The sequence below is a fragment of the Ailuropoda melanoleuca genome, chromosome 9 (assembly GCF_002007445.2).
Source record: "Ailuropoda melanoleuca isolate Jingjing chromosome 9, ASM200744v2, whole genome shotgun sequence".
NCBI lineage: Eukaryota > Metazoa > Chordata > Mammalia > Carnivora > Ursidae > Ailuropoda > Ailuropoda melanoleuca.
This window is the reverse complement of record NC_048226.1, coordinates 74,640,419-74,651,343: the sequence shown is the minus strand read 5'-3', so window position 1 is coordinate 74,651,343 and position 10,925 is coordinate 74,640,419. Positions and strand designations below refer to the sequence as shown.

The 10,925-nt window shown below is 38.1% G+C and overlaps 1 pseudogene; it reads left to right on the top strand.

The window, feature by feature from the left end:
- Nucleotides 1–9,872: 9,872 nt before the first annotated feature.
- Nucleotides 9,873–10,925, top strand: LOC100484764 (annotated as a pseudogene).

Sequence of the window (10,925 nt, the reverse complement as noted above, 5' to 3'; positions counted from 1 at the left end):
AAAATGCTATCTGTAAGAGCTGTCATATAAAGATAGTAAATGCTTTGGGAACACAAAAGAAAGAGAGATTAACTCTATAAGTAAATGAAGGTGGATAAGTATATGGAAAAATAGTTCACATAAAATGTAGGTAAAAACCAAAGAATAAGTTGAAATTGCTTAGTAAATAAATTATGAATGAAGACAAGTAGAAAGCTTGCCTTGGTATTAGGGACTTTAAATTCGTGTATGCTATTAGTACACCTCACTGATTTTCTTCAATGTTTTCTTTTTAGTTAAAGCTTTAAATTTTGCTAAACACTCTTGAGAGAAGAGGTGAGCAAGGTTGACTTGTGTGGGTGTGTGATATTAGAAATCATCAACCAGAGATTACACTACCAATTCTGTGGAATCATTCAAATGGCGACTGAATGACTCCTGCTCCTCTTTCCAAATACTTCCTCAATTTGTCGAAAATGTTTCATTTCCTTCTGTCACCTTACATGAAATCAATCCAATGAGAGATTCATTTGAATGAGCAAGTTCATCTTTCAGAATGGAAAGATAAAATATAGGGGGAGGCAGAGGGGTTAGGGTCCTTTATGTCTTAGCATTAGCTTAAACTAATTCTGTCTAGCCAGGCCTTACAGTGTGCAAGAGACACGTCCAGTGCAGATGGCAGTGTTGTGGACTGGTCAGAACTTTGCATTTTCTTACCGTCAGAAAGATCCGATTTGAATCTCATCTCTACCACTTTATTAGCTTTATGTGCTTGAGAGAATTATTTAATGATTGAGGTGTCTCGGTTGCCTCACAAACAAATGAAGGAACTGTGTTTATATGCTATTGTTATGTCATGTACACACACAGACTAGAACAGTGTCCAGAGCCTCGTAAAGCAACAAATAAATGGTAGCTATTAATATTAGGATGGAGGAAAAGTGGTAATTCTGTAGCAAAAACAATGCGATCCCAGGTGAATGTAAGAAAGCAAAGGCATACTTAGCCTTTTCAGTACTTTTGCCTAAGATGACAGTGTGAGTATCCGTGGTGGAGTTGAGGTGCAAATATATCATAATGTGTCCAATGTTTTTGGTGATGAAAAGATCACATACAGTGCATTAATATTGCATCAGCATCTGATTTCTTCCATGATTCTTTCTGGATTTTTGTGTTTACTAACTATAACTTCTCATGACTAGTTCTTACAACGATAGGCAACATGGGTGCTTAAGGGAAGTGAGAAGAGTGTCTTAAACAAAGGTGAATATTTTAAAATTCTGTATCCTGGCCTACTTCGCAAAGCCATATTTTACCGTATCTTATTTTTTTCAAGTATAATTAACATACAGTGTTCTATTAGTTTCAGGTATCCGATATGATGATGCAACAATTCTATACACTGCTCAGTGCTCCTCACTGTAAATGCACTCCTAATCCCTTTCACTCTTTCACCCATTCACTCACTCACCTCCCCCCTGACAACCACCAGTTTGTTCTCTGTATTTGAGTCTGGTTTTTTTTTTTTTATTCTCCTTTTTTCTCTGTTCTTTTGTCTTATTTTTTCTTAAGTTCTACCTGTGAGTGAAATCATATGGTATTTGTCTTTTTCTGACTGACTTATTTCACTTAACATCGTATCCTCTAGATCCATCCTTGTGATTACAAATGGCAAGATTTCATTCTTTCCTGTGGCTGAGTGGTATGCCATTGTATGTATTTACATCTTCTTTATCCATTTCTCTATCAATGGACACTTTGATTGCTTCCATATCTTGGCTATTGTAAATAATGCTTCAGTAAACATAGAGGTGCATGTATCTTTTCGAATTAGTGTTTTTGTATTCTTTGGGTAAATTCCCAGGAGTGGAATCGTGGGGTCATATGGTAATTCCATTTTTAATTTGTTTGAGGAACCTCCATATTATTTTCCATAGTGGCTACACCAGTTTGCATTCCTAGCAACAGTGGACAAGGGTTCCTTTTTCTCCATACCCTTACCAACACTTGTTATTTCTTTTGTTTTACTTTTTTTTAAGATTTAATTTTTTATTTTAGAGAGAGAGAGAGCTTGAGAGCAGGGGGAGGGACAGAGGTGATGGGAGGGAGAGAATCTTAAGCAGGCTCCATGCCCTGTGCAGAGCCTGATGTGGGACTGGATCCTATGACGCAGAGATCATGACCTGAGCTGAAATCAAGAGTCGGATGCTCAACCAACTGAGCTACCCAGGTGCCCCTCTCCCCCCACCATGTTCTTCAGATTCTTTCACACTGGTTAGGCCAAGTTCAAAGCCACACCCTTGGAGAATGATAGAATAAAATTACATTTCAATTTGTTCCCCCCCCAAATCTGGCTAATATAGTTAATTGACAGAAGCAACTGTTGTTTCTAATCAGGTATATAAACTATAAACCTCAAGGCAATTTTTCTCTTGCCAGTGGTTGCCCTTGACGGCAAAGTAATTACCATATTAACAGCATTCCCTCAATTTCAACACTGAGCATTTCTCCCACAAAGCATGCTGGAGAAAAGTGCCAGGCCACAAGGCAGTTTAATAAAACCACTTCTGCCTTCACCCTGACTGTAAAATGTAAATACCCATGCTGACTGGTCTATTCCACCTGTGTAAGGCACAGGTTTATTTGTTTTTCTTTTTCAGTTTTAGTTGTATAGCAGTATATTACAGTGCAATTGTTAATGGGACCAGTGACTCCACAGTTTTAAACCTAATACTTATCTCTTGAATATGAAATATTCAAATATTGTTTGGTGCATCTGGCAGGGTTGGTCTCTGCCATGACACCATACTGAATTATTTTGGTTCCCCAGGCTCGCTCTTGTCCTCAGGACTTGCCCATGCTGAGCTGCTGAGAAACCAGTCCACTGCTCCTTGACTCTTTTCACAAGTCTAACCTCTGTTCACCATCCAGGTACCGGTTCGGTTGTTACTTCCTCCAGGAAGCCTTCCCTAAAGTCTTAATTCTGAGTTAAGTGGAATGCAGTCATGTACGCTCCTCACATTACAATTCAATTGCTTATTTACTTAGTGGAATTCTCCACTAGACTGAATTTTCTGATATCAGAGACACTGTTTTGTTCACAGAATGCCTTTAGCAGCTGGGAGGCAATATTTGTCGTAGTATCTTTTCAGTAAATATTTGCCATTGTATATTTCACTTTTTGTTCATAGTTTGTTTTTGTTTTTCTGTGCTATGGTAAGCATTTGCTCCCGTCACCAATTAACGTCAGTTAACTTTGATGACTGTGGTTTGCTTTAGCCAATGGGATGTGAGCAGATATGACATACAACGTATCTTGGTAGAAACGTTAAGAGCACTTGCATGGTTTGACACTCCTCTTCTTCCTGCCTTCCACAGTCAGCAAAGTATTTTTCAAATACTGGCTACTCTTCTGTTAAAAAAACAAACAAACAAACTCAACCTAGTAAATTTGAAGATCTTTGTTAAGGGATTCATGAATCAGACAGCATCCCATGTAGTAAGTAGAGGGGAGCGCCAAGGAATTGTACAAAATGGAAGGTTTTTATAAGAAGGAAGGTGGGGCAAAAAAGTTATTAGCAAAAGAAAAGGATGGTTTCAGGCAAGGTCAGAAACAGAAGGCCGTATCTTGAAGATTGCCTCATCTTCCTTTGAAGAATGGAGGGGGCGCACTTAGCCTGTTACTTCATTGGTGCCGATCAGAGAATTCCCGATTTACGGTTAAAACTACATCTCCAGGGGAGATTGAAATTGCAATTACATTAGGGATTAGCCCCTAGTTTGGAGACTCAACCTAAGTAATACTATTTTGGGTCTGTGGTTTTCTTTTTAATATCTCAGACTTGTTTCAAAGAGAGAAGACACATGATGCACGCCAAGCCCAAAAGAGCCCAGTAGAGCCCAGGAATTTGCGTGACAAATGGCTGTTGTAAATTGTTGAGATTTGAAGATTGCTTGTCATCACAATAAAAGTTGATTAATAAAGAAATTGATACCTAGAAGCAAGGCACTACTGTAACAACAAAAAACTAAAGTATGTAGTTTTGCACCATGCCTACTATGGGAACTCTAATGTTAAAGGAGGCTATAAAAATGACAACCTATACTATACAGTGGTGACATTTTTGGTAAAATTGTTACCTGAGATAATTTGAAAGGCAGAAAATACACCTATGAACTTGTGACTTTGGCAAAGACTTTTTGAAACAGAATGTTGGTGGCCCCAAATTGCTTATTGAGCATTATAAGAAAGAGATGAGTTGAGAAAATAATTGGCCTTTTTTTTCAAATAAGTATGGAAGAGAAAAGGAGAATCCAGAAATCCAGAGAAAGAATTAAAAGATGCAACTGTTTCTCATCTCCAGCCAGTAAACTATTTACAAATTAAGAAAAAACCTCAGTGCAAAGACCAACTCAAGGGCATGGAAAGTCATTTTCTAGTTGTGTGTGCATTTTCTTACATGGAATAATTTGAATTATTTTTAGTGAATGGAAAGTATATCAGAAATTTAACAACTTGAGCAAATTCTGAATACAAAAATACCATAGTAATACGTAGGGAATTTTAAGGATAATTTCAAAGAAACTTTAAAGTGGATAAATGGAAGAAAAACAATTTATACTATCTATTCTCTTTTAGAAACCCATTATAAACATTAGAAGACATGAGCAGTTATGCAAAATTAATATTATAAAGTGCCTATAAAATGCTTTTGTCATCCTTCATAATATGAATAGCAACTATTTTCATTCTGTTAAGTAAAAGTACACCTAATTAAAACTATTACTACTAATAATAAGACTCAAACTTGAGAGCAAAGACCAAATCAAGACTGTTGTCACCACACTATTTGTTCAGACCTTTGATTCCTTTAAAGTGATCCCTGGTAAGTCATTTCACTTGGTACAAAATGGCTCAGGGTAAAAAGACCATAGATTTGGCCCAATGAAAGTCTAAAGAGTTAAAATTATCTGTAATTAAGTCCAGAAGAATGTCTTCTAATGATGGATTTGGTTACTGGCAGGAGGCATTAACAGGAAACAAAGGTATCAAAGAAACCAACAATATTTTTGAAAGCGTAGTAATGCCCAAACTGCCACCAGCCTGAATTAAAAGGAGTTGTGATTGTTTGAACAATAAAACTATTCTTGAGCCCTCAACTTTCTATAGACAGGCTGAGAAAACTGTTCAGTAGCCAAAGAGGGCAATTTTTCACAAAGATGATATGAGAAAAGGAAAGACCTCCTGGACGATGAAGTCAAGGGACACAAAGGACGATAAACTATGAATCTACCTCCAGGAAACAAAACCAAAGATTGATAAGTTTCCTACAATAACTCAGATTGGTAGACCTTATAACAATTCCTCATTGGGATTTCAGAATTACTGTGGACCAGTGATTGCTGGGTTCTTCTTTTCTTCCCCCTTCTAAATAAAGTGTTTATTGTGGGTTCCACTGTTTTATGATGGCTGTGTGGGGTGCAAATAACAAGTCAAGAGGAGCTATGTTTGAGCATGATATATATTCTAAGAGCCTGGATTTCAATCTAGATGTTTTGATTGAATGAGAACTTAGAGTATTGTTAGAATGGTGACTATGTTTGTTTATAGGGAAGGAAGTGAACATTTGTAAACAATGCAGGCTGTGGTAGATTTCATTATTTTACAAATATTCATTCCCTCAATACCCTCACCATACTTCTCTGTGAACAAGGTCTACTTTCTTGCCCACAGCCTTCAGCCTAGGTCATATTACTTTCTTTGGCTAAGAGAATATCTCAGTAGAAGTTTTAAATGTTCTTGCATATTTTGCATGGCTTGATGTCCAGTCTCTTGATTTTTCCCTCCAAAATGAGAATAGTATGTCCAAGGTACTGGCCTATTCCTTCAGCCTGGCCAAGGAATGAAAATACATGTTTCATGGAGGCAAGATCTAGTTCTACCAAGCTCAGCTAAATCTGGCAGAACCACCGCCCTCATGATCTTGAGCCTTATAACCCACGAAGACATTGGGATTATTTGTTACTACAGCAAAAGCTAGCTTACACAAGTTTCGAATGAATGGTTGAAGAAAATAAAGAAGGAAGAATTGTATTGTCCATAAAAATGCTTGGTTTATATACAAAAACCAAGTAAGTGTCTGAACGTACACAACTAAACAAACTCTCAATCAGAATTATTTGTAGGAGGAACTTATAGATACTAGTTGAGTTGTTTGGTTATTTGGCTACTCGGACAGTAGTTTTAACCTAAGTTGAAAGAAATGGCCCTAGATTCAATGGCATAAAGGAGTTATTAATAGGCTTTACAGATCTCTTACATTTCTTTAAAAAAAATCAAGAAGTATCTCTAGACCCAAAATTCTAAAAGAAATTCCAGTATATATTAGAAGATGGGTCAAAATTTCCAAGAATCTGGATAAAGAAGAGGCCTGCAGATTTAAAAAAGGGAATACCAAAGTTGAATGTTTGGGACATTGATTGTTTAATGTTGTATATGCATGCCTTTTTGAGTAATAAAAATTTGTACCTGGAATGTAACTCAATTATATATTACTTGTTCTTTGAATTTCCTTCATTCTGTAGTAAAGATTACTTATTAACTGGAAAAAAAAAAGACGAAAGAGTTTTACTTAAAAATATGTTTTGAATGACATCCAATTGTCACTGAGAGAAGGATTGAATCAATAAATGTGACAAAACATCAGGGAATTATGAGTTCAAAAGTTAATTAGAAGAACAGTATAGAGGTTCCTCAAAAAGTTAAAAACAGAACTACCTTATGATCCAGCAATTGCACTACTAGGTATTTACCCAAAGGATACAAAAATACTGATTTGAAGAGACACATGCTCCCTGATGTTTATAACAGCATTATCAACAATGGCCAATTATGGAAAGAACCCAAATGTCCATTGATTGATGAATGGATAAAGAAAATGTGGTATATATACACAAAGGAATATTACTCAGCCATAAGAAAGAATGAAATCTTACCATTTGCAAAGACATGGATGGAGCAAAAGTATATTATGGTAAGCGAAATAAATCAGTCAGAGAAAGACAAATACCATATGATTTCACTCATAAGTGGAATTTAAGAAACAGAACAGATGAACATGGCGGGGGAGAGGCAAACCATAAAATAGGCTCTTTTTTTTTTTTTAAGATTGTATTTATTTGACAGAGAGAGACACAGCGAGAGAGGGAACACAAGCAGGGGGAGTGGGAGAGGGAGAAGCAGGCTTCCCACTGAGCAGGGAGCCCCATGAGGGGCTCTATCCCAGCACCCTGGGATCATGACCCGAGCTGAAGGCAGACACTTAACGACTGAGCCACCCAGGCACCCCCATAAAATAGACTCTTAACCATAGAGAATAAACTAGGGGCTGCTGGAGGAGAGGTCGGTAGAGGGATGGCTTAAATGGGTGATTATTAAGGATGGCACTTATTGTGATAAGCACTGGGTGTTATGTGTAAGTAATGAATCACTAAATTCTACTCCTGAAATTAGTATTACATTGTATGTTCACTATCTGGAATTTAAATAAAAACTTGAAAAAAGTTGATGAGAAGCTCCACATACAGAATGAAGTTATCTAAATAGCCTTACTTAGGAAGGTCTGTCATCTGACTACAGGGCTGACTAATCCTCTTAATGATCTTTTCCCCCCCCTTATTCATCTTTTTAAATGCTTTTGCAGCTGGGAGAGTTAGCACCATCAGTGTTATTTTTAAATTCTTTTTTGTGCAACTAGTACAGTTTTAACAGTACAATATCATAAATATTTCTTCAGCAGTCATACATTACAGAATTTTTATTCAGTCCTGTCAAAATATAATTGCTATATCCAACCTAAAGCAATTAAAATCTGAACTGTGCGGTAGTTGAGATTGAGAAACAATCTCATTACAATGAATCAGCATCATTGGAATGATTCACCTGATACAAGTTACCAATCAAATGAGTTAAGGGAAGTGGTTAATATTAGATTTATTATATCAGTACAGTTAAATTTAAATGGTAAAACGAATAAACAATGTTCTGACGTGAGCTAAGGAAAAGAGGAGAAACACAACAGAAGGGATGACCCAAAGAGCATTCTTTCGGACCTTTGTGCAAGAACCCAAACAGCTGTGCATTTTGGCAACATGTAATTTTAAAGTTAACAACTTACCAAGCCCTTCCTTGTGTGTTAACTTTTGAATGTCCCAGCAGCCCTAGTGAAGGAGGGTGACTTGGAATGTCCATTCTGCAAAGGAATGAGACTGAGCTCTGAGAGGTGGACACCTCCCCCAAGCCTGTCAGTTGGTCTGTGTACAGAATCAGGATTTACACTGAGATCTGCCGGCACCAAATCCAGGGGTCTTTTCATTCCATTCTCATGGTCCCCTGGAGAGGGACTTGAGAAAATGGGCACCTAAATGCCGGAAGAAAGAAGAATGTGATTATGAGGAAGTGGGAGGTAAGAAGTGGAGATAAATACAGAGAAAAGAATGAGCACAAAATAAAGCACGTTTCCCTACAAAATGATTTCAAGTGTGAAACTTCGGGGGGTGCCTGGGTGGCTCAGTCAGTTAAGCGATTGACTCTTGAACTCAGCTCAGGTCTTGATCTCAGGGTCCTGAGTTCAAACTCTACCTTGGGCTCCATGCTGGGCATGAAGCCTACTTAAAAAAAAAAAAATCAAGTGTGAAACTTCTTTGTAAACTTGAAAATCTGTAAATGTTATTTCTTTTTTTTTTTAATCTTTTTTTTTTTAAAGATTTTATTTATTTATTTGACAGAGATAGAGACAGCCAGCGAGANAATCAAGTGTGAAACTTCTTTGTAAACTTGAAAATCTGTAAATGTTATTTCTTTTTTTTTTTTTTAATCTTTTTTTTTTTAAAGATTTTATTTATTTATTTGACAGAGATAGAGACAGCCAGTGAGAGAGGGAACACAAGCAGGGGGAGTGGGAGAGGAAGAAGCAGGCTCACAGCAGAGGAGCCTGACGTGGGGCTCGATCCCATAACGCCGGGATCACGCCCTGAGCCGAAGGCAGACGCTTAACCGCTGTGCCACCCAGGCGCCCCTGTAAATGTTATTTCTTAACTGCGCCCATTTGCACATGAAAGAACAACTCCCTTATTTTCTCTTCTGCTTCATTTTCTATTTCCTTAAATTTTTTTCAAGTTTTTATTTAAATTCTAGAAAGATTTATTTTTTTAAGCTTAATTTATTCGTTTGAGAGAGTGCACGCATGCGAGTGGGGGAAGGAGCAGAGGGAGAAAATCTCCAGCAGACTCCTTGCTGAGCTCCATTTGGAACCCCATCCACGACCCAGGAGATCATGACCTGAGCCAAAACCAAGAGTCCCACGCTCAGCCAACTGAGCCACCCAGGCGCCTCTAGAAAGACATGATTATAATAACTGGTCCTATTTCATGGATAGCTAATTTTGTGAACTTTTAAATAATCATATCCACAAAAATAATAGAAAGGATAAGAGATTAATAGATAGCCAACAACTATCTTTCTTAAAGGGGAACTGGTCTATTGAGTCCTTCATGAATCCATTCATTGAATAAGTATTTGAATACCTGCTGCATGCCAATCTTTTGATCAACTGAGATGAAGCTTATAAGAAATGACCATCTACTTCAGGAGCTTATAATTTAAGAGGTGTGTCAAGATTCCTATGTGTGAAATAAGTAATAAACTCATGGTGATAATGATTTTTGTATTAAGAAGAATGGTTCATGAAATCAATTCTTTGGACATGTAGAGACTGGGTTAGGTAAGGTGCTCAGTCGTCTGGAGGAAGCTTAGGCCGCTTCTGGGTGAGGCCCTCACTTCATCCATGACTAGCACCGTGCTGGGTAGCACCCACTCAGCCCTTGCCCACACCATGGCTTCCGTCTCAGAGCTCACCTGCATTTACTCAGCCCTCGACCTGTACGACCATGAAGTGATGGTAACAGAGGAAAAGATCAATGCCCTCATGAAAGCAGCAGGTGTAAATGTTGAACCTTTCTGGCTGGGCTTGTTTGCAAAGGCCCTGGCCAGTGTCCACATTGGAAGCCTTGTCTGCAAGGTAGGGGCTGATGAACCTTCCCCAGCAGGAGGTCTTGCTCCATCCACCACGGCTGCCCCCCGCACCCTGCTGATGAATAGGAGGTGGAAGCAAAGAAAGAAGAATCAGGGGAGTCTGAAGATGACATGGGCTTTGGTCTTTCTGACTAAACCTCTTCTGAAACTATTCAATAAAAAGCTGAACTCTAAGAAAGAAAGCAAGATGGAAGGAAGGAAGGGAGGAAGGGAAGGAAAGGAAGGATGAAAGTCTAAAGGGGATCTTTACAGTTTCATAGAGGAATTAGACTTAAGAGGAGTTTGATCATACCCGTGCGTGAGATTCATTTAGGTGAGTTCTAAGAGCAAGAACAAAGATGTGGATGTAGGAAGCAGGCAAGAGAGTACAGCAGTATGTTAAGGAGAGCAAATTACTAAGAGTCTTAGTACTATAGGAAATACAAGTTACGTGCCATATTTATACTTGAAAACCTCTGCATGCTTCAAATAATAACATTGTGAATGAAGACAATGGCTAGCTCAAGTGAGATGAAGGTAAGCAGGTCTGTGAAGATCACAAGGGCCTCTAGCTTCTTTGGCATCTTTTACTACCTCGGTGGGTATCACAGCCAAGAGAGAAGCATTGCTAGGACATAAGGACCTATGCTGACTTGAAAAGTTGAAGTAAGTTATGGTTGAGAAGTACCAATCTGTGAAATCCCCACTGTATTAATGAAAATAAGAAAACCACATTCATGAATATACATTGTTCATGCCTTCACTGAGCTGTTGCTACATGGAACGGAAGAAACTCTTGATGGTACTTGAAAGGGTAATGAGTGTATAGGTACTAGTATTATTTGATTTGTAGAGAGTATAGTCAAGAGACTCC